Source organism: Cornus florida, unplaced genomic scaffold (assembly GCF_030987335.1).
Source record: "Cornus florida cultivar Cherokee Brave unplaced genomic scaffold, ASM3098733v1 CherokeeBrave_3.0.0_Hap2_Chr06, whole genome shotgun sequence".
Lineage (NCBI taxonomy): Eukaryota > Viridiplantae > Streptophyta > Magnoliopsida > Cornales > Cornaceae > Cornus > Cornus florida.
In genome coordinates, this window is record NW_026775576.1 from 59973236 (window position 1) to 59978752 (window position 5517).

At 42.4% G+C, this 5517-nt stretch overlaps 1 long non-coding RNA gene across 1 annotated transcript; it reads right to left on the reverse strand.

Annotated features, from left to right (window-relative positions):
* Window positions 1-1439: 1439 nt before the first annotated feature.
* Window positions 1440-4003, reverse strand: LOC132311638 (uncharacterized). The gene is made up of 2 exons (XR_009483072.1): window positions 3117-4003; window positions 1440-1817 (listed from the first exon to the last, which is right to left on the reverse strand). It is a non-coding gene; the product is annotated as an uncharacterized LOC132311638 (long non-coding RNA).
* Window positions 4004-5517: the final 1514 nt, after the last annotated feature.

Here is a 5517-nt window from a genome sequence, read left to right on the forward strand (position 1 = left end):
GAAACAAGATTCATATATATATAAGATGTCAATACAAGAATTACAACACAAATCCCCTTTAATTACAAAACATCAAAGTCTAGGAAGCATGCTTAAAGCTATCTCTAGCCCCAAGAGAATGGTTTAGCCACTCATTGATGTTGTCATCCAACCCTCAAGGGCTATCTCCATGGTAGAAATGATCTTCTTCTCCTTGGTGAAAACCCTAGATGAGTGGAAGAACTTTCCCCAAATGGTGTGTATCTCTTTCTTTATCTCTAGACTCCTCCAACGTCTCTGTTGAATATGGTTCCTTTCTAATTGTATCTATGGTTCTTTATCTCCTCTAAATGGCCAAAATCCTTATATAGGTAGCTCAAATATCACACCCAATGGTCAAACCTCATGCACTAGGACCTCGAAATGATTGTACCACGAGCACACCTTTTAATTGGCTGGAACTCTATTTTTCTAGCACTTGAGGAGGTTCGATCGATCACAAGGGTGTTTCGATCGATCGAACTATGGCAGCGCCTTATTAAAATAATGATAAAACTAAGATATTTTCGGGATATTTTGGGAAAAGGACAAAAGTGGTAGGTGGGGATATGATCAAAAATGTTCGATCGATCAAAGGAATGTTGGATCGATCGAAAAGGGAAATTTTCTGAGGATAAAGACAAAAGGCTCGATCCATCTTGGCATGGTTGGAACGATCACTGTGTGATCGATTAGAGCTTGTTTCGATCGATCGAAGAAGGCTGTTTTTCACCACTTTGCTTCCACTTTGCTCCTTTCTTCCACTAAGATTGAGAATGCATCTTTTATGCTCTAATTCAGCTGAATTGATTTATTTTGGGGATAAGTGCCTGAAAAGGGAAATAACATGAAATTAGACTAAAATGGGAAAATAAGATAGAATAAGGTCCTAGAACGTTCAAGCTTAAGGGGTTTAAATGCGCATTTTTCAGCGCTTATCAGGAAATAAGCACCATAACCATAGTGCTCAACGCCAAACCGCCTCCCAAAACCAACAACAACATAATCAGTCGATAATTACTTAGCCGGTCACTCGAGTCACTCTTCTCAAGGCAACATACGCATTCAGTCAAAAAGACTTCACGCACTAGCGTCAACATCATTACCTTTTTCCTCCACCATTCATTAGAATAACCTTGGCCCCAATGTTATTGTGTATGTCATGATGGCTCAAAAATGTTAGGTGTCAAATAATTAGGCCCATTTACAATATCTGACATTATAATCCAATTTGAATCAACTCGAATCCAACAAGGAATTTTTGTCCTGATTTAAAAAGAACTAAAATTACTGTTCCTCTATCATTTATCATCTACACTTTAAATTTTGTATTAAAAAAATTAATAATAATAAATATATATATAAAAGGGAACGAAATGTGTGTCATATTGGAGTCCTTCTCCATAGTTTGGCAGGATAAGGGGAAAAAAAGTTATAATTTTATGTTATTGTGTATGTCATGATGACTCAAAAATGTTGAACAGAACATTCGAGTCTCAAGAAGTATGAACAAAGAACAAAATATTACTTTGGTCAAGACGCGTGGAACTCGTGACAAAAAAAAAAAAATAAAGGGCGAACTACAAATAACCCCCCTTAACTTTCACCTCTTAGCAAATAACCCCCCTCAACTGTCACGAGGGGGGTATTCTAACTAACTTCTGTTCAAGTGATTTTCTAACGAAATTTTGGGACGAAATTACCCCCTCAACATCTTCAACATTCGTGGTGACTGTAAGTCAACATCTTCAACATTCGTGGTGACTGTAAGAGAAGAGATTGCCGAAAAATGGGTGGAGCTTAGTGTCACGAAGTGATTCCTAAGACGCTTGGAGGATGGAAGACACGCATGCTGGTTGGCAAAGAGCAGAGTTTGACTGGGAATGGTTCCAGGGAAGGGGCGTGCAGGAGCACAGGATGGTACCTCTTCAGAGTTCAGGCAGGTCGACTCGGTTCAGTTCGAGGTGCTTGTCGCTAGTCTTGGACTTGACTATGAAGAAGGGAGTTGGCCATCCCTGCACAAACTGGTCGGGAGCTGGAGCCGTTCCCCTGACGAGGCCATGGCAGGCCGAAACCAGTCAGCATGTATCCTCGGGAGGGCAGGTCGTGGTGGCTGACCAGGGCGCTTGCGCGAGCTGAAGCAACGCCTTGGTGCCGCACGGGCCGTGCCGCTGCGCCAAATCTCTAGGCCCGTGACAAATGGTATCAGAGCAGGACTTGGGGTAAAGCACGGTAGGGTGCCCCCTTGTCGGTCCGGGAGGGGTCAGAGAATGAAGACGGTGCATTGAAGTTGCGTCGATGAGAAGGAATCAATGCAGTTCAGGGGGAGAGCCTCCATCTCCCCAGGAAGAAGCGTCCGTTGAAGTTGCGCATTGAAGGGCCGGAGGGCCGCGCGCACCAAAGTTCGTGCTTAGTCCTTGGGTGATGCAAACCATGGTGAAGGGCGAGCATCAAGTCGGCAGAAGGCCATTGCTTGCTCGGGATGTCGCGGAGGCGGCATGACGGAGAAGAGTCACGTCCTTGAGGAGTGGACGTCCCCTTGGTCCGAGGCCTATCATTGGGCGAGTGCAGTGCAGGGAGCTGCACAAGGAAGCGATGGTGGGAAGGCGAGCATACCGCATGGAGGCAGACTTTGGAAGGGAGTGGACGCAGTAGTGAAGCGCCGCACTGCGACGAGGACGTCGCAGGATTTGGGTGGGGGAGAATGTCACGAAGTGATTCCTAAGACGCTTGGAGGATGGAAGACACGCATGCTGGTTGGCAAAGAGCAGAGTTTGACTGGGAATGGTTCCAGGGAAGGGGCGTGCAGGAGCACAGGATGGTACCTCTTCAGAGTTCAGGCAGGTCGACTCGGTTCAGTTCGAGGTGCTTGTCGCTAGTCTTGGACTTGACTATGAAGAAGGGAGTTGGCCATCCCTGCACAAACTGGTCGGGAGCTGGAGCCGTTCCCCTGACGAGGCCATGGCAGGCCGAAACCAGTCAGCATGTATCCTCGGGAGGGCAGGTCGTGGTGGCTGACCAGGGCGCTTGCGCGAGCTGAAGCAACGCCTTGGTGCCGCACGGGCCGTGCCGCTGCGCCAAATCTCTAGGCCCGTGACATTAGGCTATTATTTCTAAACTGCATCGTTGATGCCAACGGCGACCACCAAAACCCAAACCGAAAATCTCAAGTCAAAACCGAAAATTAATCAACAGAGGTCGGCATCCTCCAATGATCAAAGTAACAGAGGCCATCATAACCAAATTTGGACTGTCAATGAAATTCTGAGCAAAGATTCAACGACCGCAGGCCTTCGTTGAAGATCGATGTGGCTCAGCAGAGGTCGTCATACCAAATTTTGGACTTAGCCGAGTTGACTCAGCCATCGACCCTACCTTTGGATACAGAGGAAGAGAGAGTACACTACAGAGGAGTCCAGCGAAGGCCGTGGGGCAAGTACGCGACGGAGATCCGAGATTCGAACTGACGCGGGTCTAGAAATCCCAATATTGTATGGTGACAAACTTTCTAAGGGCAAGAGTGTAGTCGTCATCGAGTCCAACAAGGCCGACATGGACGTCGAGACCTTTTATGACGGTTACTTGGCCGCCATCATGGTCGACGAAGGTGGTGTCGTCGCCGTCGGATCCACTATTGCCCTTCTCGCTGAGAACGAGGAAGAAATAAACGAAGCTAGATTGAAGGCTAGTAATTCGTCTACTTCGTCTTCTCCATCTTCTTCGGCTGAAATTTTAGATTCGTCTCCTCCTCCGCCTTTGTTGTAGAATGACATAAATGTTAAAATGACTGCAACCTGTATACAAGTTCCTGTTATGCTTGCACATGCTGAGAGCATCAACCTTCAATTTGAGAAGCCTCTTGATGAGGTAATGTTATGATATTCTCTACTACTGTATTGCCTTTTAACTTGAAGTTTTAATAGAGTTTGGTTGCTGACAATTTTTGTCGCAAAAACTATTTTCGAAGTATATATATATATATTACTTTGACCAATTTGTTCTTCCAAATGCTTAAAACTTGAGTGGTAGGATGGGACCGGTGACAACATTATTGAAAATATATTTTTCCTTGTGGATTCCTGGCCGGTTTACTATTTGTCTTGTATATTACTTTTGTGCTTTCACTTCACAAGTTCACATGCAACATTTTTGTGATTTTTTTTCAATTTTTCCGTCTATGCATCTGAATTATCCATAATTATGATGGATGATTACACTATAAGGACATGTATGATGAATATGTGTGTATAATTAGAATGACTATGGGAGAAATAAATAAATTCTACAGTTAACTTTGCAAAGGGGTAATCTGGTCTAAAAAATTATCTTAAAAAATAATCAAACAGAGATCAGTCAGAATACCTCCCCTCATGATAGTTGAGGAAGGTTGTTTGCTAAAACATTTCATAAGAGGTGTTTTTTGCAAAGAAATGAAAGTCACCGGTACCTCCCTACCACTCAAGTTTCAAGCAATTGGAAAAACAAACTGGATGGTACCGATGACAACATTATTGAAAATATATTTTTCCTTGTGGATTCTTGGCCGGTTTAATATTTGTCTTGTATATTACTTGTGTGCATTCACTTCACAAGTTCATATGCGACATTTTTGTGATTTTTTTTCAATTTTTCCATCTATGCATTTGAATTATCCATAATTATGATGGATGATTACACTATAAGGACATGTATGATGAATGTGTGTGTATAATTAGAACGACTATGGGAGACAAAAATAAATTCTCCATTTGACTTTGCAGATGGGTAATTTGGTCTAAAAAATTATCTTAAAAAATAATCAAACGGAGAGCGGTTAGAATACCTCCTTTCATGATAGTTAGGGGAAGTTTTTTACTAAAACATTTCATAAGAGGTGTTATTTGCAAAGAAATGAAAGTCAAGAGAGGTTATGTACAGTTTGCCCAATAATAAATGATGCTCCATTTTTTCAATCTTATTATCCACCCAATTCGTGACAAAGAAAGAAATAATAAATGATGCTCCATTTTTTCAATCTTATTATCCACCCAATCCGTGACAAAGAAAGAAATAATAAATGATGCTCCATTTTTTCATCTTCTCCACCCAATTGCAAATGGCGCTCTTCACACAAATATCTGTGAAATGGGGCTTAGACAATGACTGTAGGTCCTACAAGAAATATACTCCACTTCTTTCACCACACTCGTCCATTTCTTTCTTCTAACTGACACATTTCTACTCTACACATAATGTCGCCCCGAATGCTCTAAATACGTTAATAGGTTAATAAGATGGAAAGTTGGGAACACGTCACTGTATCGGGTGGGAACACGTGAATACTGTGGACCTACCATTTCCAACGCACACAAACACATAACATAATATAATATAATATATATATATACCCCTCTTTCGAGATGAACAAGTATAATGAGTCGGAGGGAATAATATAAAACCAAGCATAGAAATAAATATTGATTGCATTCCATTTGTATACTTACTCAATTAACTATAATA